The 24,757-nt window shown below is 49.5% G+C and overlaps 1 long non-coding RNA gene across 1 annotated transcript; it reads right to left on the bottom strand.

Annotated features, from left to right (window-relative positions):
- Positions 1-10,123: 10,123 nt before the first annotated feature.
- Positions 10,124-24,113, bottom strand: LOC117519845. Its single transcript, XR_004563454.1, has 3 exons — positions 23,977-24,113; positions 16,042-16,044; positions 10,124-10,135 (listed from the first exon to the last, which is right to left on the bottom strand). It is a non-coding gene; the product is annotated as an uncharacterized LOC117519845 (long non-coding RNA).
- Positions 24,114-24,757: the final 644 nt, after the last annotated feature.

The raw sequence follows: 24,757 nt of genomic DNA, 5'->3' as shown, positions 1-24,757 counted from the left end.
TTCAGTGACAGACTGAGGCACCCTCAGTGCAAGAAGGTCGTTCCTCCCTGCTGCTGTCAGACTGTACAATAACACTGAAATAACCACATGCAATAATATGTCCACAAATCACGTGCAATATTAATATGTCCAAAAATCATGTGCAATAACAACTTGTTTACAAATCCCTGCACTAATGTCACCTTAGCACACCTAAACTCCATTTCACATATTGTAAAGAAGATGCTCCTATCTCCTTTTCAATCCCAATCATGTTTATATATATATATATATATATATATATATATATATATATATATATATATATATATATATATATGTATATGTGTATGTGTATAGGAATGTGTGTGCATATGTGTATGCGTGTATGTGTGTATGTATATATATATATATATATATATATATATATATATATACACATACATATACTATTTCTACCTCATTTCTTATGTCTTGTACTGTTACAAGTATTATTATTATTGCTTATCCTTGCACACGCTGTTTGATGAACATTTTCCTCTACTTGCACCCACCTTGTGTGTTTTTTAAGAGCTGACATAACATGTGAATTTCTCCTCTGTGAGATCAATAAAGTTTATCTTTATTACCTCTGCCAAGGAGGTTATGTTTTCGGTCGAGTTTGTTTGTTTGTTTGTTTGTCTGTCTGTTTGTCAGCAGGATAACTCAAAAAGTGTTGAACGAATTTTGATGAAATTTTGTGGAGTGGTTGGAAATGGCAAGAGGAACAAGTGATTAAATTTTAGTGGTGATCCGGATCACGATCTGGATCCAGGAATTTTTTACAGGATTCTTCACCATTGCGGGATAGGGGGAATTTTGACATTCTAGTTTCTAACTCCACAAAAACAAGGCAGAAAGGCTTGAAAAAAATTAGGGTGTAACATAGTCAAATGTTCTATCAAACAACAAAGTTTGGTGATGATCGGATCCGGATTCTGGATCTGGTGATCCAAAATATGCAAAAATATAGGGAAAATAGAAAATGTGTCAGTGTGAGGTGACAAATGAAGCTAGAGATGCACAACTAACACCAAATTGTAGCTGAATCTGTACTGATTCAGTAAGGTGTCATCAGATTTGATGTAGCTTCAAATGTTATGGAGCTAGATCCAGAAGAAAACCGCCATTACCGAAAAATCATTTTTATACAATAACTTTTGAACTAATAAAGACATAAAAGTGATTCCAAGTCCTACTGGGTTATGGGTTACAGAAAGAAGTGGTAACTGACAATGAACCTCAATTCATTTCCAGTGAATCTGAGACATTCGTAAAATTGAAAGTGGTCAAACACATTACAATGCCAGAATGCCATCCAGCATCACATGGACTGGCTGAACGATTTGTGCAAAATTTCAAGAGGTCTTTGGCAAGACGGAAAGTACTTGGTGGTCAGTTGCTGCAACACATGGTTGCAAATGGAAAAACTCCAGCTGAACTGTTTTTGTGAAGACAGGTTCGCACATGATTGTCTTTGATAAAGCCAAAGCCAAATTTTTCAGAAGTGGTCCAAGATTGATTTGTTCAGAAAGAGTCCAAGAGTAAAGGCAGACTCAGAAACTTCACTGTAGGACAGTCAGTGTTAGTTAGAAACTACAACGGAGGAGGAGAAACATGGGTTACGGGAGAGATTACCCGAGTACTGGGTCAAGTCACTTGTCTGGTTTTGATTAATGGGTCAAGTGTGAAGAAACATGGTAACCAGTTAGTGGAAAACAAAAACAAAGAATCAGAAAATGACAAAAGTAAAAATGCTCATGTTTTTGATGATGTTTTTGTTTTTGATTATGGACTTTCTGAGGAAACAACCAAACTGGAACCAGAATCTGCAGTTGAAGAGACACTGCCGGTTTCACAGGTAATCAGGAAACCAGTCCCTGTACCTCAGGCTGAAGGGAGACCTAAAAGAACGATTAGGCCTCCGGACAGATGGAATTTATATTAAAAAAGGGATTACCGCACCAAGTGTAAAAGAGAAAATAAAACAGAATTTTTTTAAATGCAGTAATTATTTACAGATAAATAAATTTATGCACCTGCCTAATTTTGTTTAAATAATTATTTCACACTCTCTGTAAATCCTATGAACTTCATTTCACTTCTCAAATATCAGTGTGTTCGTCTGCTATATGATATATTTAACTGACATTTCTGATCCAGACAACCAGTGATTTATAAAGGAAAATCATGAAAATTATCAGGGGTGCTCAAACTTTTGCATACAACTGTACATTTGGAGCTAAAAGATGCATGACGTGAGACATTTATTCTTACCAGTGATAAAACCTTGCAATGTGGTGCTGGACCTTAATGCAGATGTTGAAGCTGGTGCTGGTGTTGAAGCTTGTGACAGGTCAGGGGAGCCGTCTCCGAAGGCGGTGGCCGAATTCTCCTCGCTTATGGAAGTAGATTCTTGAACAAAGTATGCACGACTTTATTACAAGCACAACACAAAATGGCAATATGTAAAAATAAACAAAAAAAATCAAAAAATATCACAATAATAGCACTAGCTTAGTTAGATGTATACATTCATTGTTGGCATGCTGACTTAAGGTGTTTTTTTTTTGTCAGAAGTGAATACTTTCAAGCAGAGCATGAAGTTAACTAGCTCGCTAGTTAACAATCAATGCTAACTAGCTAGCTCACTGTGTCTGCATGAGACAACCGATGTTACTTTAACACGAATTTAGACACAAAATATCCTTGTTTGTTAAAGTGCGTTTCCCACTAATGGGACAAGTAACGTTAAATGGGGCTTTCAAGCACACAACAGACAATAAAGTCACAAAACATGTTGTGAAAGTGACGTGACACGGACCCACAACAGGGGACGGTAATGAACGGACAATGGATAAGCCAAAAGTAACAATTTAATGTTGTGAATCGCACAACAACGTACAGACAATAACAATATAGTGGGCTGTCAATCATACACCAGGTGACGTGTGGGCAGGCTCGACGATAGAAGACGCCTGGCGAGAGAAGAGCTGGATCCCCACACAGCTTCCACCACCAACAGAGCTGAAGAACACCGGAGCCGCCAAGCCCTGCGCCCCAGGTGGCCGCTGTCTTCAGCAGTCAGACCCGGTACTGCTGGCAGAAAACAGAGACAGTCCTGATGAGTGTGAGTTCGCACACTCAGTACTCCCACAGTCAGTGTTTAGTAAAGGAGGGAGAACCTCCACCTCCAATCACACACTCGTGCAGCTCCTGTTTAACCACTTATCTTGGTTTGGGGTGTGAGGCGAAGCCGTCGCTGATCACACCAAACGCCAATCCCACAGGTAAGGCAGAACACCACAGGATAACGGCTGCAAAAGAAGTTCAGGTTATCACTCAATGATTTGAGTCAGCAGAGAAAGTTACCTGAATGGTAGCTGATTTCTCGGCGGGGAGGTGGAGTTGCAGTCCGGCCTTTATGGTGGTGGTGATGAGTAGTGGATGAGTGACAGCTGGTACAGATGATGAGTGACAGCTGTCACTCCTGGTTGCTCCGACGCCCTCTCGTGCTTGAAGCCCGCACTTCAAGCAGGGCGCCATCTTGTGGTGGTGGGCCAGCAGTACCTCCTCTTCAGCGGCCCACACAACAGGACCCCCCCCTCAACGGGCGCCTCCTGGCGCCCGACCAGGCTTGTCCGGGTGCCGCCGGTAGAAGTCGGCCAGGAGGGCCGGGTCCAGGATGAAGCTCCTCTTCACCCAGGAGCGTTCTTCGGGTCCATACCCCTCCCAGTCCACCAAATACTGGAACCCCCGGCCCTTCCGACGGACATCAAGGAGCCGGCGCATGGTCCAAGCCGGCTCCCCGTCGTTGATCCGGGCAGGAGGCAGCGCCGGTCCGGGGGTACAGAGGGGTGAAACGTGGTGAGGTTTGATGTGTGACACATGGAAAACCGGGTGGATCCGCAGTGAAGCTGGCAGCTTCAGCTTCACTGCGGCTGGACTGAGGACTTTGAGGATGGGGAAAGGTCCAATGTATCTGTCCTTCAACTTTTGGGATTCCACTTGCAGGGGAATGTCCTTTGTGGAAAGCCAACCTCCTGCCCAGGCTGATACGCAGGGGCCGGGGAACACGCCGGCGGTCTGCATGGTTCTTGGCCCTCGTCCGGGCTTTGAGCAGGGCAGAGCGGGCGGTACGCCACACCCGACGGCACCTTCTCAGATGGGCCTGGACCGAGGGCACCCCGACCTCTCCCTCCACTAGCGGGAACAATGGGGGCTGGTACCCCAAACACACTTCAAATGGGGAGAGGCCGGTGGCAGACGAGACTTGGCTGTTATGAGCGTACTCGATCCAGGCCAGATAGTCACTCCAGGCCGTCGGGTACGCGGAGGTCACGCAACGGAGGGCCTGCTCCAGTTCCTGGTTAGTCCGCTCTGCCTGCCCGTTCGTCTGGGGGTGGTACCCAGACGAGAGACTGACGGTGGCCCCCAGTTCCCTACAGAAACTCCGCCAAACCTGGGAGGAGAACTGAGGACCACGATCCGAGACAATGTCTGATGGAATCCCATGCAGACGCACGACGTGGTGGACCAGGAGGTCTGCAGTCTCCTGGGCTGTCGGGAGCTTCAGGAGGGCCACGAGGTGGGCCGCCTTGGAGAACCGGTCCACTATCGTTAAGATGGTGGTGTTTCCCTGGGACGGCGGGAGGCCCGTGACAAAGTCCAGGCCGATATGAGACCAGGGGCGACGAGGCACAGGCAGAGGCTGGAGGAGGCCTTGGGCCTTGTGGTGGTCGGCTTTGCCCCTGGCACAGGTGGTGCAGGCCTGGACATACTCCCGGACGTCGGCTTCCATAGACGCCCACCAGAAGCGCTGCCGGACCACTGCCATGGTCCTTCGCACCCCTGGGTGACAGGAGAGCTTGGAACCGTGACAGAAGTCAAGGACCGCAGCCCTGGCCTCTGGTGGGACGTACAGTTTGTTCTTCGGACCGGTCCCCGGGTCCGGGCTCCGTGTCAGGGCCTCCCGGACGGTCTTCTCCACGTCCCAGGTAAGGGCGGCCACGACAGTGGACTCGGGGATGATGGTTTCAGGGGGGTCTGACAGCTCGGTCTTGACCTCCTCTTCATGCACCCGGGACAGGGCGTCAGATCGTTGGTTCTTTGTCCCGGGGCGGTAGGTGATCCGGAAGTCAAAACGCCCGAAGAACAGCGACCAGCGGGCTTGCCTGGGGTTCAGACGCTTCGAGGTCCGGATGTACAACAGGTTCCGATGGTCCGTGAAAACCGTAAATGGTACCGATGCTCCCTCCAACAGGTGTCTCCACTCCTCAAGAGCCTCCTTCACTGCAAGAAGTTCCCGATTGCCGACGTCATAGTTCTGTTCAGCTGGGGTCAACCTGTGGGAAAAGTAGGCACATGGATGGAGAACCTTGTCGGACTCCCCGCTCTGGGATAGCACGGCTCCTATCCCTGAGTCAGAGGCATCCACTTCAACAACAAACTGGCGCTCGGGATCGGGCTGCACCAGAACCGGTGCAGTCGAGAACCGGCGTTTCAACTCCCTAAACGCGGCTTCGCACCGATCCGACCAGGTGAAGGGGACTTTTGTGGAGGTCAGGGCTGTCAGGGGGCTAACTACCTGACTGTAGCCCTTGATGAACCTCCGGTAGAAATTTGCAAAACCGAGGAACTGTTGTAGTTTCCTATGGTTCGTTGGTTGGGGCCAATCTCTCACCGCCGCAACCTTGGCCGGATCAGGGGCGACGGAGTTGGAGGAGATGATGAACCCCAAGAAGGACAAAGAAGTGCGGTGGAACTCACACTTCTCGCCCTTCACAAACAGCCGGTTCTCCAACAACCGCTGTAGGACCTGACGTACATGCTTGACATAGGTCTCAGGATCCGGAGAAAAGATGAGTATATCGTCTAGATATACGAAGACAAACCAATGCAGGAAGTCCCGCAAGACGTCATTAACCAATGCTTGGAACGTCGCGGGCGCATTGGTGAGGCCGAACGGCATGACCAGGTACTCAAAGTGACCTAACGGGGTGTTAAATGCTGTCTTTCACTCGTCTCCCTCCCGGATCTGAACCAGGTGATAAGTATTCCTAAGATCCAATTTCGTGAAAATTTGGGCTCCATGCAGGGGCGTGAACACTGAATCCAACAGAGGTAACGGGTATCGGTTGCGAACCGTGATCTCGTTCAGCCCTCTGTAATCAATGCATGGACGGAGTACGCCGTCCTTCTTGCCCACAAAAAAGAAACCAGCACCCATCGAGGAGGTGTAGTTCCGGATCAATCCGGCAGCTAACGAGTCCCGGATGTAGGTCTCCATTGATTCGCGTTCGGACGTGAGAGGTTGTACAGCCTGCTGGACGGGTACTCAGCGCCCGGTATCAAATCAATGGCACAATCGTACGGACGGTGCGGGGGCAGCGTGAGTGCCAGATCCTTGCTGAAGACGTCAGCAAGGTCGTGGTACTCAGCCGGCACCGCCGCCAGATTGGGGGGGGACTAAAACCTCCTCCTTAGCTGTCACACCGGGTGGAACCGAGGATCCTAAACACTCCCGGTGGCAGGTTTCGCTCCACTGAACCACAACCCCAGATGGCCAATCAATCCGGGGATTGTGTTTTAACACCCATAGAAAACCCAAAATCACTCGGGAGGTAGAAGGTGTTACATAAAACACAATCTCCTCCCTGTGATTCCCAGACACCACCAATGTCACTGGCTGAGTCTGGTGTGTGATTAGTGGAAGAAGGGTGCCATCTAGTGCCCGCACCGACAATGGTGACGGTAAGGCCACTAGAGGGAGCCCAACCTCCTTTGCCCATCTGCTATCCAGCAGATTCCCCTCCGACCCCATGTCCACCAGTGCTGGGGCGTGAAGGGTTAGATCCCCACTCAGGATCGTGACTGGGATTCGTGCAGATCGTCGGGGTTTCCCCACGTGGGTGTTGTGACCCACCCTTAGCCCAGTCTCTAAGGACGAGTGCTGCTGTTTTGACCATTTGGGGCATTCTCTCTGTGTGTGCTCAGTAGAGCTGCAGAGAAAACACTCTCCACGGATCAGCCTCCTTTGTCTCTGATCTGATCATTTTTTGGCCCTGCTCGTTCCATAGCAACGTCAGCAGGGGGAGCTGTTGTCACGTGGAGAGCCCTGGCAGTGGAGCGTGGGGAAGTCGGCTCCCTTTCAGACCCGGGAGGAAGAGGGACGGCGTGTACTTGACCACGCCTCTCGTCTCGCTGCCGTCGGTGTTCCGTTAATCGGTTGTCTAACCGTATAACCAGGTCGATAAGCCCATCTAAATCCCGCGGCTCGTCCTTCGCCACCAGGTGCTCCTTAAGGACCAGAGACAGTCCGTTTACAAAGGCGGCGCGGAGCGCAACAGCATTCCAGCCGGCTCGCGCTGCCGCTATGCGGAAGTCGACTGCATACTTCGCTGCGCTCCAACGCCCCTGCCGTATCGACAGCAGCACACTTGAAGCGGTCTCGCCTCTATGAGGGTGGTCGAACACCTGTCGGAACTCCCTCACAAACTCAGTATAAACCGTTAGGAGCCGTGAATTCTGCTCCCAATGCGCCATAGCCCAGGCGTGCCTCTCCTCGAAGCAAATTTATAACGTAAGCCACCCGGCTAGCGTCTGACGCGTACATGACGGGACGCTGTGAAAAGACGAGTGAGCACTGCATCAAGAAGTCCGCGCACGTCTCCACACAGCCTCCGTACGGCTCCGGAGGGCTTATGTATGCTTCAGGGGAAGGTGGGGGGGTTCGTTGAACGACCAGCGGAATGTCTGTTTCTGGCACACGGTCAGCAGGAGGAGGTGCTGCAGCAGCGCCCTGAGCACGCGCTTCCACCTGGGCGGTGAGAGCCTCTATCCTACGATTGAGAACACTGCTCTGCTCGGTAACTAAGTCCAACCGAGCGGTAAAGGCGGTTAAGATGTGCTGCAGCTCACCCAACACGCCTCCTGCTGGTGCCTGTGCACCTCGCTCTTCCTTTGGCTGTTCAAGCGATGGTTGACGCCCCTCGGGATCCATGACGCTGGCCGAGAAATCCTGTTGTGAAAGTGACGTGACACGGACCCACAACAGGGGGCGGTAATGAACGGACAATGGATAAGCCAAAAGTAACAATTTAATGTGAATCGCACAACAACGTACAGACAATAACGATATGGTGGACTGTCAATCATACACCAGGTGACGTGTGGGCGGGCTCGACGATAGAAGACGCCTGGCGAGAGAAGAGCTGGATCCCCACACAGCTTCCACCACCAACGGAGCTGAAGAACACCGGGAGCCGCCAAGCCCTGCGCCCCAGGTGGCCGCTGTCTTCAGCAGTCAGACCCGGTACTGCTGGCAGAAAACAGAGACAGTCCTGATGAGTGTGAGTTCGCACACTCAGTACTGCCCACAGTCAGTGTTTAGTAAAGGAGGGAGAACCTCCACCTCCATCACACACTCGTGCAGCTCCTGTTTAACCACTTTATCTTGGTTTGGGGTGTGAGGCAAAGCCGTCGCTGATCACACCAAACGCCAATCCCACAGATAAGGCAGAACACCCATGATAACGGCTGCAAAAGAAGTTCAGGTTATCACTCATGATTGAGTCAGCAGAGAAAGTTACCTGAATGGTAGCTGAGTTCCTCGGCGGGGAGGGTGGAGTTGCAGGTCCGCCTTTATGGTGGTGGTGATGAGGATGTGGATGAGGACAGCTGGTACGGATGATGAGTGACAGCTGTCACTCCTGGTTGCGTCCGACGCCCCTCTCGTGCTTGAAGCCCGCACTTCAAGCAGGGCGCCATCTTGTGGTGGTGGGCCACATACCTCCTCTTCAGCGGCCCACACAACAAAACACTTACCATGCTCGCCTCCAACAAAGCTGTGGCAGAGTCACGGTCATCCTGCCTCCTGTTTTGCTTGCCAGTCACTCTCCGTAAATGGCGTTCTTGTGGTCGAACCATTTCCAGCCCTTATGGTCCGACCCACTCCGGCCATTGTGGTCCTTGATGGTCCTGTAATCACTTTTACGCTTTTTCAGACTTTCGCTGCATTGCTGGAATGTCCGGTGGTACCCATGAGCGGACAAAAACTGGGAGATCTCCTGAAATATTTTTTCATTTTGGTTCAATCTGTCCAGCTCCATTCTCTCCTCCGCTACCAAACACAGAAACATCTGCAACTCATCAATGGACCATGGTGTGGTTTTGTGCGAGTAACTAACTTGTGTGAAAAGAAAGAAAAGCACAGTAGCTGGAACACTGTTGCGACTATTTAAAAATGGCGGGGTTGATTCTCATGTCAGACGTCATGCTCAGAGTCCTCCAGTGATGACACTCTCTGACCAATCAGTGAGCAGCAGCCTGTGGATGTCACATTTTAGTATCAGCTCGGCTCACTTGGAACCACGCCTGAGCAAATACCAAAGAAAACACCAGGTACTATCCCGAATGGAAAAGCAAAAAAGCCAAGTAGAATCGAGCCGAGTAATGCTAGAACTGTGTAATGGAAAAGGGCCTTTAGAAAACACAATAGTAGAATAAACGCAATGTATATCGTGTAGCTATATGTAAAAACCAACTTTGTGAACAGAGAAAAGAAGAGCAGCTAGTACCTCACAAGGATGCATAGTGCAGTTTTGTCCATTGTTAGATGTACGTACTGTTAAATATTGTAAAATTAGTGTTTCTGTTGTGGGCTGCCTGCTCTGTTCCTGCTGCTGCTGTTTCTCTCTCTCCTCTGCACAGGTGGCGCACCTCAAGCTGATCGACACACCTGATCCACATATCATCAGCACCTGTATATGAACCCCAGCTCTTCACTCCATCCTCGCAGAATCTCAGCTAATCTCACCGGTAGCTTGGCTTCTCTATTTCCAAAATAGAATATTTTTGACTTTTTGGTGTTTCCACACACCTTCTGTCTGAGCCTCTGCTCAAGCCGACATCTTCCTAATTGCTTCTGCACCAGAGACCACTTCACCTGCAGCCTGTGCATGAGCTCTCACACTCTACACCTTACCAGCTAAGTGTTTGGCTCTCCTTTTGCTCATATGAGCTGCTGCTCACTGAACACTGCCTTGAATAATCATATGAACTGACTGTGAACTTTTCCTGATAGAACTACTAGAAGAACTGAACTGAATCATTTTGTCTAACTGCCTGCATATCTGGACCAGCTGTGATAGTTTGTCACTGATTGCTGTGAGATTCACTTCTGGAAGTGACCGGCTCAGCACTCACCCATCTGTCTCTCCTCCCCAGCCACGTCGACAGCTTGCATCCCATCAGAACTGAAGACATCTGGGCTGCGGTTCCCTGGTTCCACCGCTGAGGCGAAGGCCGGTCTCCACACGGCTAATAGCCACACAACATTGGCTCATTTTTCATCTTCTGTACTAAGCTCCCTGAAATAAATCCGTTTTCTAACATACTGTTCTCATGCTTCCCTGCTCTTGGGTTCGTCTTCCACCCACACCGAACCATCACAGCAGATTCTGGCCACGTCATGGACCCAGCGAGGGCAGACCGGCTTCAGCAGGCACTTTCTATTCAAGGCGAGTACCTCGGAAACTCCAGCAAGCCGTGGACTCCATTGCCACTCAGTGAGCTCATTAACTGATCACGTCAAACATTCCGACACACAGCTCACGCATCTTTCCACACAGCTCTCACAGCTCTCGGTTACACACACACCAAAACCGCCACCCGTTGCTTCAGCTCAGCTGCTCACCTCCTCATTCTCTGTTGCTGCTTCCGCGGCACCACCAGAACCATTCATATGCATCCATAACCGTTCTCAGGTTGTGTAGACACATGTCTTTATTTCTGATGCATGTTCTTTTGTTTTTAGCCAGCGTCCGTCCCAGTACAGCTCCAACAAAAGCAAGATAGCTTACATTATCAATCTTCTCAGGGGGGCTACCGCACTCTAGAGCAACGACTCCCCGCTCCTTAGCTCCTTCACTGCATTTACTAAAGAATTTGGGTTGATATCTGACCATCCAACCCGGAGGGATTCCATTGCCCAACGGCTGCTCTCAATTAAACAGGGCCAGCGTAGTGCTGTGGAGTTCACGGTGGACTTCCGCATCGCGTTATAAACGGGTTGGAATGATGCGTTGAAAGATGAGCTGGCGGTCCGTGACGAACTGAGCGATCTGGAATCACTAATCTCACTGATTATTCGGCTAGATAACTGGTTAAGGGAACGGTGTCGGGACAAAGGCCTTCGGGCCTGACCGGACTCCACCGCTCGCCCCGCCTCTCGGCACGCTCCAGGAACGCCTCTACCAAGCTCCATCGAGTACCCCTCTGACACGCCAGCTCCCCTGCTGGTGAGCCTATGCAGCTTCAGCAGGTGCCAAATTGCCACCAGAGGAATGATGACGGAGACGGCAGCGGGGGGAGTGTCTCTATTGTAGTGGCCACAGGGCACAGCCTTAGCACATGCCCTGTTCGGGGCCAAAAACCAACGCTCACCCATAGGATCCGGGCTGCGGGTGAGCCAAGCAAAATTCACGGGTGTGGGTTCTCATCACCTCAAATCCAGCCACTCTTTGTTTTGGCAGTGAAACATTTCGGTCCCGGCTCTTGTTGACACGGAGCCGAGGGTGATTTCATCGACGCCGTTTTGCATCCAAGGCTAGGATGTCACTTGAGGCTCTTCCTTTCCCACTGTTGGTGCATGTTTTAGATGGCACGCCCCTACCAACCATTACTCACCATACTGCTCCATCTTTAGTGGTGTCAGGAAATCACCGAGAGATTATTCAGTTTTACGTTATCCCTTCTTCATCCCCCTTGGCTCTAGGCCATCCTTGGGTCTTCAAACACAATCCCGGGATAGATTGGCAGTTCGGGGTTATCACTCAATGGAGCGAAGCCTGTCTCAAGAGGTGTCTTAGTTCCTCGATTCCTCCCACCGTGGAGGTCAAGGACAAGGTCCACTCACCTCCCAACTTGTCGTAGTCCCCCCTGAGTACCACGACCTTGGTGAAGTTTTCAGTAAGGATCATGCGCTCTCACTTCCTCCTCACCGTCCATATGACTGCACCATTGACTTGCTTCCTGGCGCTCCGCTACTTTGGTAGGCTGTACAACCTCTCCGCCTGGAACGCGAGTCAATGGAGACCTACATCCGGACTCCTTGGCCGCTGGGCTGAGCCCGGCTTCTTCGTCTCCTGTAGGGACAGGCTTCTTCTTTGTTGATAAGAAAGGACGGTTCCCTTCACCCCTGCATCGATTCCGGGGGCTAAACGCCATAACGGTCCGTAATCAGTACCCACTTCCCCCTCTTGATTTGGCGTTTAGCTCCTTGCATGGGGCGACCATATTCACTAAATTGGACCTCCGTAATGCCTACCACCTGGTGCGTGTCTGGGAGGGAGACGAATGGAAGACTGTCTTTAACACACCATTGGGACATTTTGAGTACCTGGTCATGCCCTTCGGCCTCACTAACGCCCCAGCCACATTCCAGGCGCTGGTCAATGATGTTTTGTGTGACTTTCCTTAAACCGGTTTGGTGTTCGTCTATCTGGACGATATCCTGATCTTCTCACCGAACCCTCAGACTCACACTAAACATGAGCGACTCGTGCTCCAATGGTTGCTGGAGACCGATTGTTCATTAAAGCTGAGAAAAGTGTGAGTTCAGTCTTGACACCGTCTCATTTTGGGATTCATAATCTCCCACAACCAGTGTAAAACCTGGTCAAGGTGGTCATAGATTTGGCCCGGCCCGTCCTCCGTTAAACAACTACAGCAATTCCTCGGGTTCGCAGAACTTCTACCAGCGCTGCATCCGTGGGGTTCAGGTCAGATCGCTGCTCCACTCACCACACTCACATCTTCTAAGATCACTTTTCACTGGACACCACGGCGGACGCCGCCTTTTCCTTGCTGAAGGAAGGGTTCAGCTCACATCCGTTCCTTCACTCAACCGGACCCGGATTACGCCACTCATCGTTGAGGTAGATGCCTTGGACTCTGGGCTAGGGGCATTTTTAATCCCAAAGATCCAATAAGGATAATCGAGTACATCTGTGTGCTTACTTTTTCACGGCGTTTGACCCCCGCTGAAAGAAACTATGACGTGGGTACTGGGAACTCCTAGCCGTTAAAGAGCTCTAGCTGAGTGGAAACATTGGCTGGAGGGGGCCGCAGTCCCGTTCATCGTTTGGACAGACCACCACAATCTGGAATACATCCAGTCTGCCAAGTGATTGAACTCCCGGCAAGCCAGGTGGTCACTGTTCATTTGTCGATTCAACATCACTATCTCCTACTGACCAGGGTTGTAAGACACCAAGTGGACGCTCTGTCTCGCCAGTTCGCTACATTGACCAAAGCACCTCCAAGACACCAGAGACCATCCTGCCCCGATCAATGGTTGTAGGGCGCTGACCTGGGATGTCGAGTGAGCCATCCAGGAAGCCTCACCCGCCATCCGGACCCTGGGGAGGGCCACCCAGTCTGCTTTTTGTTCCACCTGAGGTCCGTTCCCAAGTGCTCCAGTTCTGTCACTCCTCTAAACTGTCGCGTCACCCCGGGTCCACTGCGTTCTAGAACTCCTCCGTCAACGCCTTTTGGTGTCCCTTGGTGCAAGCAGATGTTAGGAAGTTTATTCAAAGCCTGTTCGGTTTGTGCTTGGGGTAAGACTTCACATCAACCTCCCTCTGGACTACTTAATTACTCCCGTATTCCAGGCTGCCTATGGTCACACATTGGAATGGATTTCATCACCGGTCTTCCTCCATCCCAGGGTAACACAGTCGTCCTCACTAGTGTGATACTTTTTCCAAGGCAGCCCACCTCGTGCCCCTGCCGAAAGGTCCCACCTGCCCAGGAGACCACCGACCTTCTCGTCCTCCACGTGGTCCGTCTGCATGGCATACCCCAGGACATCATATCTGACCATGGGCCCAGTTCACCTCGCAAGTCTGGTGAAGCTTCTGCGCAGCCCTTGGGGCCTCGGTCAGCCTGTCACCCCGTTCCATCCCCAGACCAACGGGCCAGGCAGAATGGGCCAACCAAGATCTCAAGGATCACCGTCCGGTGTGTCTCTGCTGCCCACCCGACGGATTGGAGTCTACACCTGCCCTGGTGGAGTATGCTCACAACTCACAGGTGTCTTCAGCCACAGGACTATCTCCATTCGAAGCATCCCTGGGCTATCAACAGCCTCTCTTCCCGTCACAAGAATCCGAAGTTTCCATACCTTCTGTGCAGCTCGACCTCAGGAGGTGCTGTCGGGTGTGGAAAACCACCCATTCTGCCCTGCTGAAGACCGGGACGCAGGGCCACGCAGACTGCCGCCGGATCTCCGCCCCTGACTATCAACCTGGGCAGGAGATGTGGCTCTCTTCGTGGGACATATCCCTCCAAACGGACTTGCCCAAACTGGCCCCTAGGTACATTGGACCCTTTGTGGTCGACCGGGTGGTCAATCCGGCAGCCGTCCAAATCCACCCGGTCTTCCATGTTTCCTGATTGAAGCCAGTACACTCCAGTCCGCTGTGCCCTCCTGCTCCGCCGCCACCCCCTGCCCGGATGGTGGACGGTCATCCGGCCTGGACATTTGTTGTCGGGACGGGGCTTCCAGTATCTGGTGGACTGGGGGGGCTACGGCCCCAAAGAACGCTCCTGGGTCAATCGGGGGCTGATCCTGGACCGTTGCCTCATCCGGGACTTTTACCGGGATCATCTTGGCAGGTTGCCTGGGGGCTCCCATTGAAGGGGGGTACTGTTGTGGGCTGCCTGCTCTGTTCCTGCTGCTGTTTCTCTCTCTCCTCTGCACAGGTGGCGCGCCTCAAGCTGATCGACACACCTGATCCACATATCATCAGCACCTGTATATGAATCCCGGCTCTTCACTCCATCCTCGCTTGAATCTCAGCTAATCTTCCACAGTAAGCTTGGCCTCTCTATTTTCCAAAATACAATATTTTTTTACTTTTTGGTGTTTCCACACACCTTCTGTCTGAGCCTCTGCTCAGAGCTGACATCTTCCTAATTGCTTCTGCACCAAGACCAGCTTCACCTGCAGCCTGTGCACAGAGCTCTCACACTCTGCACCTACCAGCTAAGTGTTTGCTCTCCTTTTGCTCATATGAGCTGCTGCTCACTGAACACTGCCTGGAATAATCATACAAACTGAACTGTGAAGCTTTCCTGATAAGAACTACTAGAAGAAACTGAACTGAATCATTCTGTCTAACTGCCTGCATATCTGGACCAGCTGTGATAGTTTGTCACTGACTGTGAGATTCACTTCTGGAAGTGACCAGCTCAGCATTCACCCATCTGTCTCTCCTCCCCAGCCACGTCGACAGCTTGCAGGCGGCCACCTGGCTCTGGATCCATCCCATCAGAACTGAAGACATCTGGGCTGCGGTTCCTCTGGTTCCACCGCTGAGCGGGCCGGTCTCCACACGGCTAGATAGCCACGCACAATGGCTCATTTTTCATCTTCTGTACTAAGCTCCCTGTATAAGTTGTTTCTAACATACCGTTCTCTGCTCCCTGCTCTTGGGTTTGTCTTCCGCCCATGCCGAACCATCAAAGTTTCAGATATTGCGCACTTAAAATATTTAAGTGAATATATGTAAAAAAAACAACTTTGCGAATAGAGAAGAGCATCTAGTCCCTCATAAGGATGCATATTGCTGGAACCTACCATTCAACGAGGCGAACCATTAAACTCATAAACATTTGTTAATTATATAATATTTAACCCTGTATGTGTAATTGTTACCCTGTGTGGATCCAAAATAAATTCAAAATCTGTGCACCCAATTCTTGTTTTTTAAAGTTATTAATGATGTATGCAGTACACAATCATTTTTCTCTGGCAAAAGAACAGGACATCATTAAAAGCCCAGAATTACCATGACATTCATACCCATGAGGAGTGTATGTAAACTTACATCCATAACTATATGTCTTGGATGTTATTTACATTCATTTAGTCATTTTTTTTTATACCGCTTACTCCAATCAGGGGTCACCAGGTGGCTGGAGCCAATCCCAGCAGTAATAGGGCGTGAGTTAGGGTACACTCTGACCAGGGCTATCGTAGGGCCACAGAAAGACAGATAATTTCATTCTCACAAGTATTCACACCTATGGTGCATTTACAGCTACCAGTTCACCTAACCTGGATGTCTTTGGAAGTGGGAGGAAGTCGAAGGACCTGGAGGGAAACCATGCAAGCTCCACACAGAAAGGATCAGCGGCCAGATTTTACCTGATATTGAGGAAAGTTGGAGCCAGCTCAATGATGAACACTGTGAAGTCCATTCCTCAGAGGTATCAGGGTGTCATAAATGTACACCGAGCAGCAACAATTGAAAGTACTGTTTGTGATTTTATTGTTGATGATTCCAAAAGATTTTTGTCAGCTTGAGCTGGGAAGAAATATGCCATGCTCTTATTTCACCTCTTCAGTTTTTAATCCTGACTGGCCCACTGCTTTCAAATCATCATTTCTTCTCTCCTTTAAAAGGCTGACAAACTAATTTCAGGGAAGCTGTGATGATGTCAGAGGCCAGAAACAACAGCAGGGATGACATCAGAGGTGGCATCATTATCAACTGACAAGAAGTGGGGTGATTTTGGTCGTTGACGTCATCATCATACAGGCCATATTCTAAGATAAGCATCACTACACTGCAAAAAAAAAAAAAAAATCAGCCTGTCACAGAAAACAGCATTGCACTGCTTGATATAAATTTTAGGGGTGTCACAATACATGCATTTGTATTTAACCCTATGGTACACCTGCAATGGATCAGTGTACAGAATACACCATGGGACTCTGCACAGCATGATTATACTGGTCCAAAAGAAAAAAAAATTCCTGCATGGACTTTGACAACTGATTTAGGGTAATTTTGGGGTGCTGAATCTGAGCTCCGATTTCTTCTATCACATCACATTTTTTTTTGCAGTCTGCATGTTCCATATTGATGGATTATGCAACAGTTGCTCGTTCACTCACACATTTGATGCCACTAATCATGCAAAAAAAGCAGCTTTAAAAGCAAAGTTTTTAAACCAGGTTTGCAAAATGTGCACAAGACCCGTAATAAGAGATTATTAACCAAGCAAGCTGTTAAGATTTGAAGCCAGGAATTAAACAAGTAGAACCCCAATATGCAGGTCAGTCGAGACACAAAAGGTGAGTTCCAAAAATGTAATTAAATTCCAAAAACAGTGTTGAATTGACACAATTCACAAAATCCAAGGCAGCAAATGTGTGAACAAAAATACAGTTCAACACCCACTCTGGGCAAGGGAATCCAAAACAAGTGTGGGGGAAGTTTCAACAAAAATACAGGTCAACCCTAAACCCTTACTGAGGGATTGCAAAAATACAAAACAGGTGCAGGGAAGGATTTAACAAAGATATTAATCTCAAACCTAAACTCCGGGTGAGAAGAACCCAGGATGTGAGGAAGCAAGTTAGAACTCAGATAGTCAAATATACAACCCCAATTCCAATGAAGTTGGGACGTTGTGTAAAATGTAAACAAAACAGAATACAATGATTTGCAAATCCTCTTCAACCTATATTCAACTGAATACACCACAAAGACAAGATAGTGTATTTAATGTTCAAACTGAAAAACTTTATTGTTTTTGTGCAAATATTTGCTCATTTTGAAATGAATGCCGGCAACACGTTTAAAAAAAGCTGGGACAGGGGTATATTTATCACTGTGTTACATCACCTTTCTTTCTAACAACACTCAATAAGCATTTGGGAACTGAGGACACTAATTGTTGAAGCTTTGTAGTTGGAATTCTTTCCCATTCTTGCTTGATGTACAAATTCAGTTGTTCAACAGTCTCAGATAACATCTCTGTTGTTGTATTTTGCACTTCATAATGGGTCACACATTTTCAATGGGTGATAGGTCTGGACTGCAGGCAGGCCAGTCTAGTACCCGCACTCTTTTACAACAAAGCCACGCTGTTGTAACACGTGCAGAATGTGGCTTGGCATTGTCTTGCTGAAATAAGCAGGGACGTCCCTGAAAAAGGCATTGCTTGGATGGCAGCATGTGTTGCTCCAAAACCTGGATGTACCTTTCAGCTTTGATGGTGCCATCACAGATGTGTAAGTTGCCCATGCCATGGGAACCAACACTGTTGTGTGGGCCGCTGAAGAGGAGGTACTGCTGGCCCACCACCACAAGATGGCGCCCTGCTTGAAGTGCGGGCTTCAAGCACGAGAGGGCGTCGGAGCGACCGGGAGTGACAGCTGTCACTCATCATCCGTACCAGCTGTCACTCATCCACTACACATCACCACCACCATAAAGGCCGGACTGCAACTCCACCTCTCCGCCGAGAAATCAGATACCATTCAGGTACTTTCTCTGCTGAACCTTAATTCGAGCATTAGTCTGATCTCTTTTGCAGCCGTTTTCCTGGGACGGATACCGTGTCTGCTGAGTTGGCGTTTGGTGTGGACTGCGACGGCTTCGCCTCCCACCCCACCCAGATAAGTGGTTATCTCGGGAGCTGCACGAGTGTGTGATTCGGAGGTGGAGGTTCTCCCTCCTAACTAAACACTGACTGTGGGATTACTGAGTGTGCGAACTCACACTCATCAGTACTGTCTCTGTTCTCTGCCAGCAGTACCGGGTCTGACTGCTGAAGACAGTGGCCACCTGGGGCGCAGGGCTTGGCGGCTCCGGTGTTCTTCAGATCCGTTGGTGGTGGAAGCTGTGTGGGATACGGCTCTTCTCTCGCCAGACGTCTTCTATCGTCGAGCCTGCCCACACGTCACCTTGTGTATAATTGACATTCCACCATATTGTTATTGTCTGTACTTCGTTGTGTGATTCACAACATTAAATTGTTACTTTTTGGCTTATCCATTGTCCGTTCATTAACGCCCCCTGTTGTGGGTCCGTGTCACGACACTTTCACAACACAACACACCCCCATACCATCACAGATGCTGGCTTTTGAACTTTGCGCTGGTAACAATCTGGATGGTCTTTTTCCTCTTTTGTCCGGAGGACACTACATCAATTATTTCTAAAAACAATTTGAAATGTGGACTCATCAGACCACAGCACACTTTTCCACTTTGCATCTGTCCATATCAAATGAGCCCAGGCCCAGAGAAGGGAGCGGCGTTTCTGGAAATTGTTGATGTATGGCTTTCGCTTTGTATGGTAGAGTTTTAACTTGCACTTGTAGATGTAGCGACGAACTGTGTTAACTGACAATGGTTTTCTGAAGTGTTCCTGAGCCCACGTGGTAAGATCCTTTACACAATGTTGTCAGTTTTTAATGCAGTGCCGCATGAGGGATCAAAGGTCACAGGCATTCAATGTTGGTTTTTGGCCTTGCCACTTATGTGCAGGAAGTTCTCCATATTCTCTGAATCTTCTGATTATATTATGGGCTGTAGATGATGGAATCCCTAAATTCCTTGCAATTGAACATTGAGAAACATTGTTCTTAAACTGTTGGACTATTTTTTCACGCAGTTGTTCACAAAGTGTGATCCTTGCCCCATCTTTGCTTGTGAACAGCTGAGCCTTTTGGGGATGCTTCTTTTATACCCAATCATAACACTCACCTGTTTCCAATTAACCTGTTCACCTGTGGAATGTTCCAAACAGGTGCTCTTTGAGCATCCATCAACTATTCCCAGTCTTTTGTTGTCCCTGTCTCAGCTTTTTTGAAATGTGTTGCAGGCATTCTGTTGTGTGTCATCCTGGTACCTGCTCCTCTGCTCTCTCTGTCTCTCTCTCTCTCTCTCTCTTTACATGTGGCATTCCTTGTGGAGCTGATGAGCTCACCTGTCTGCAATCAACCTGCCTCCATATAAACCCTGGTTCAACAGCTCATCAGTGCCAGAAACTCAGTGTTCACTACCTGGTACCTGGCCTCTCTATTTCTGCATAGAGCCTTTCTCTCTGCATTCCGTCGCAGTGTTTTCTGACTTGCTGTTTTGCAAACTGCATTTTTGCTGTGTTCTGATGTGTTGCAGTTTTCCAGCCATCTATTATGTTTTGGTTACTGAGCGACTGTGAGCTGCTGCACTCATACTGTCTCTCCTCCTCCTCCAAAGTGACACCACTCTCCGTCAGTTCCACAGGGGGCCACCTGGACCATGGACTACCACCACCTCCTCTCCTTGGATCTCCACCTGCACACCTGGTCTCATCGGGCTGCGGCTTCCTGTTTACACCGCAATGCGGGCTGGGTCTCCACTCTGCTGACCTCCAAATCAGTACACACTATTTCTGCAGCATTTGTCCTTGTACTCACTTCTGTACAATAAATCTGGTTTCCCTCATCCATTCAGCCTCCCTGCTTTGGAGTTCAATCCTGTTTTTTGGGTCACAACATTAACAGAAGTTTCTGGCCAATATCATGGACTCTGCAGGGTGTGACAAACTCCACCAAGCTCTTATCACCCAGGGCGCCTTCCTGAGTCTGCAGCAGCAACAACTCGCCGCACTATCAGATCACGTCCAGGACCTCACCCAACAGGTTTCTCACACACCACTATGTCCTCACTAACAGCAAAAGTTGGTACGCTTTTGCGATGGGGTCTCAGGTATCCCCCATTGTGGCCAATCTGTACATGGAGCGAGTGGAGAAGACAGCCTTGACGTCATTCATGGGCATCTCTCCCAGGCACTGCTTCAGATATGTCGATGACACATGGGTTAAAATCAAACAACAGGAGGTCGAGGACTTTACAGAACACATCAATTCGGTGGATTCCAGTATCAAGTTCACACGTGAGGATGCCAGAAACAACCATTTAGCCTTCTTGGACTGTGATGTTACGATTGGAGAGAACAGGCAGCTCCAGACAGAGGTTTACAGAAAACCCACTCACACTGACCAATATCTGCTCTTTGGCTCAAACCACCCCCTTGAACACAAGCTCGGGGTGATCAGGACTCTTCAACACAGAGCCCTACAGGTGCCCACAACTGCAGAGGGAAGGGCTAAAGAACAACAACTTGTACGGAAAGCCCTCACAGTATGTGGGTACCCACGATGGTCCCTGGACAAAGTGCAGAAGTCCCAGAAAACAAAGAGACCAGATAGACAGGAGACAGAGACAAGAAGAAGAGGAGTGTCTCTCCCTTATTTAGCAGGAGTAGGGGAAAAACTACAGAGGATCTTCAGACAGCACAAAATCCCAGTTTACTTTAAACCGGTTAACACCTTGAGACAGAAATTAGTTCACCCTAAGGACAGGATCCCTAGTTACAAACAGAGCAATGTGGTGTATTACATCAGATGTCAGGAAAACTGTAATGAACACTACATAGGTGAGACTAAGCAACCTTTAAACAAGAGGCTATACCAGCACCGCAGAGAGGTCGCCAGTGGACCTCAGTCTGCAGTTCATCTCCACCTGAAAGACACTAACCACACGTTTGAGGACAAGGAAGTTAAAATCTTAGCCCCAGAGAAGAAATGGTTTGAGAGAGGTGTCAAGGAAGCATTCTTTGTAAAACAGCTGAAACCCAGCCTTAACCGGGGGGCGGGTCTCAGACACGCTTTGTCCCCTGTTTACAATGGGGTAGTCGGGTCAAAGCAGTTTCAGTCTTTTGTTCATGGTAATGAGACATTCACGTCATCAGGAGAGTCGTCAAGGGAGCCATCAGGGGAGGCTTCCATCCCATCATTAGGAGAGTGCTAACTAGAGCACAATAGGTGCTAATTAGAGCTATTGTTTAGTCACTAGCCTATAGCAGTCGGCCTCTCGGTAGGAGGGGTCTGGTTAGGTTAAAAACTCCAGCTTTTATTGGCTTCTGGTTTATTCTTCTCTACAAGAGTCAAGACAGAAGTCAGACCTACCAGAGCAAGAATTTTAGATGAGGAAGCTTCTGTGATTTGAAGCGAAACGTCCTCACATCAAGCAACCCAGTCCAAGTCCAGTCAAAGATTCAAGCTTCTCTACTTGGTACGCTTAGCTTGGTCACACCTCCCGCTCCAGTTTCCACTCCTGTTCAACTCTTGCAGGACTCCACGTTCCCCAATCTAGTCCCCGAACTGTTTATCTGCCATCCAGAACCATATTTCTGTGATGTTGATACATGCTCTTCCTTCCTCATGCAGTGTTCTTTTGTTTTCTCCCAGCGTCCTTCTCAGTATTCCTCCAATCTCAGCAAAACATATTACGTCATCAACTTGCTCCGGGGGGAGGCCCTGAAGTGGGCTACTGCCCTCTAGAGCACGGATTCACCTCTGCTTCACTCTTTTCACTTTTTTCCCTGAGAGTTTTGTTTAGTTTTTGATCAGCCCCAATGCAGCCATTCTGTTTCCCAACAGCTGTTGTCCCTGAGGCAGGAGCAGTGGAGCGCTGCGGAGTATACAGTTGACTCAGATCCCTCCACGGTCTGGACCGGGTCCTTCTTTCCCAAACTCCACTGTTGTGTCCATCCCCAGGCCTCCAGCTCCGCCTGCTGACAAGCCCATGCAGCTCAGCAGGGCCAAATTATCACCCCAGGAGCCCAGCGGAGACTGAAAGCTGGGGAATGTTTATATTGTGCTGCCATTGGCCACATCCACACGCCAAAAACCAATGCTCATCCTTAGACTCCAGGCTAAGGGTGAGCCAGATAACATTCATGGGTGTTCAATCCGGATGCACCCAAATCCTGGGCACTCTTTTGTTTAATGACCATTCTTTATCTATCCCAGCACTAATTGACACTGGGGCTGAAGGGAATTTTTTGGATCACAAGGTTGTAATTCTTGCACCCCGGTGGTTGCAGTGGACATGCCCCTCTTATTGCATGCTTTAGACGGCACTCCCCTTCCAGCCATAACACGTCAAACTGAACCAGTCACTTTAGTGGTATCTGGGAACCACCGGGAAGTGTTTTCTTCCACGTCCCCCCTAGTTTTAGGTCTTCCCTGGTAATCAAACACAATCCCCGGATTGATTGGCCGTCCAGGACTGTCACACAGTGGAGCGAGGTCTGCCTACTGTGAGTGTCTTCGATTATCCATTCCGCCCAGTGTTGTGGTTAAGGAGGAGGTCGCTTCACCCCCTGATATGTCTGTAGTTCCCACAGAGTATCATGATTTTGCCGAGATGTTCAGCAAGGATCGTGCTCTGTCACTCCCCCCGCGCCGTCCTTACGACTGCGCCATTGACTTGCTTCCGGTCGCGAAGTATCTGGTCAGTCGGCTCTACAATCTGTCGCGCCCGGAACGTGAGGCAATGGAGACCTATATCCAGGGCTCCTTGTCTGCTGGGCTGATACGGCACTCATCACCCCACTGGGGGCAGGCTTCTTCTTTGTCGGGAAGAAGAACAGAACCCTGCGCCCCTGCATCGATTTCTGGGGGCTGAACGTCATAGCGGTCTGCAACCGGTACCCACTCCCCCTCCTGGATTCTGCATTCAGTCCCCTGCAGGGGGCCTTGATTTTTTCCAAATTGGACCTCAGAAATGCCTATCACCTAGTCCGGGTCAGGGAGGGTTGACGAGTGGAAGACAGCCTTCAACACATCTCTCGGGCATTTTGAATATCTGGTCATGCCCTTCGGCTTCACAAACGCTCTCACCACCTTCCAAGCTCTTGTCAGTGATGTCCTTTCAGACTTCCTCAACTTGTTTTTCATCTATCTCGATGATATCCTCATCTTTTCACCAATCTCAGTGAACATATCAGGCACATGTGCCTAGTACTCCAGCGGTTGTTTGTGAAGGCCAAGAAATGTTCCAATTCAAATTCCACCAGTCCACCATTTCTTTCCTTGGTTTCATTATTTCTCCCAACTCTGTCAAGCCTGATCCCATTAAAGTCACTGCCTTACTCAGTGGCCAGTTCCGACATCCAGAAAGCAATTACAACAGTTTCTTGGTTTCGCCAACTTTTACTGTAGACTCATTCGAACTTCAGTCTTGTTGCCTTGCCTCTCATAGCTCTCACTTCCTCGAAGGTGCCCTTTCAGTGGTCCACCTTAGCTGACAAAGCCTTCCGAGACCTCAAACACCGGTTCTCCATGGCCCCGATCTTACTCCAACCTGATCCGGACCGCCAGTTTGTAGTGGAGGTTGATGCCTCCGATTCTGGTATCGGTGCTGTCCCGTCTCAGTGGGCAGCCACAGATGACAAACTCCATCCCTGCTTTTCCTGCCGGCTGACCCCTACACAGAGAAACTATGATGTTGGGAACCGGGAACTTCTGGCGGTCAAGGAGGCTCTGGCAGAGTGAAGACACTGGCTGGAGGGAGCCGGAGTTCCATTCACTGTCTGGACAGATCACAAAAACCTAGAATACATTAAAACGGCTAAACGTCTCAACTCACACCACTCCAGGTGGTCTCTGTTTTTCAGACGCTTCAATTTCAACCTAACCTACCGACCTGGAACCAAGAACGGAAAACCCGACGCCTTATCCCGCCAGTTTGACCTCTTGGATCCTTCCTCCACATCAGACCCAATCCTGCCTCATTCCATGGTCGTGGGGGCCCTCACCTGGGATGTTGAGAGAGTTGTCTGGGAGGCTTTGGACAGACACCCGGATCCTGGAGGAGGACCTCCCAGGCTGCTTTTCGTTCAACCAGAAGCCCGATCAGAAGTCCTCAAGCTCGCATGCCATCCTGGAGTCTCCTGTACTCTAGACCTGGTACGTCGTCACTTCTGGTGGCCCTCAGTCCGGGCAGACGTGTGCGCCTATGTTCAAGCCTGTACCATCTGCGCCAGGGGCAAGTCTCTCCATCATCCTCCTGCTGGGTTTCTTCACCCGCTTCCCACGCCAAGCC

Source organism: Thalassophryne amazonica, chromosome 1, assembly GCF_902500255.1.
Source record: "Thalassophryne amazonica chromosome 1, fThaAma1.1, whole genome shotgun sequence".
Classification (NCBI taxonomy): domain Eukaryota; kingdom Metazoa; phylum Chordata; class Actinopteri; order Batrachoidiformes; family Batrachoididae; genus Thalassophryne; species Thalassophryne amazonica.
The sequence above is the reverse complement of the archived record's forward strand: the minus strand, read 5'-3'. Positions and strand labels throughout refer to the sequence as shown.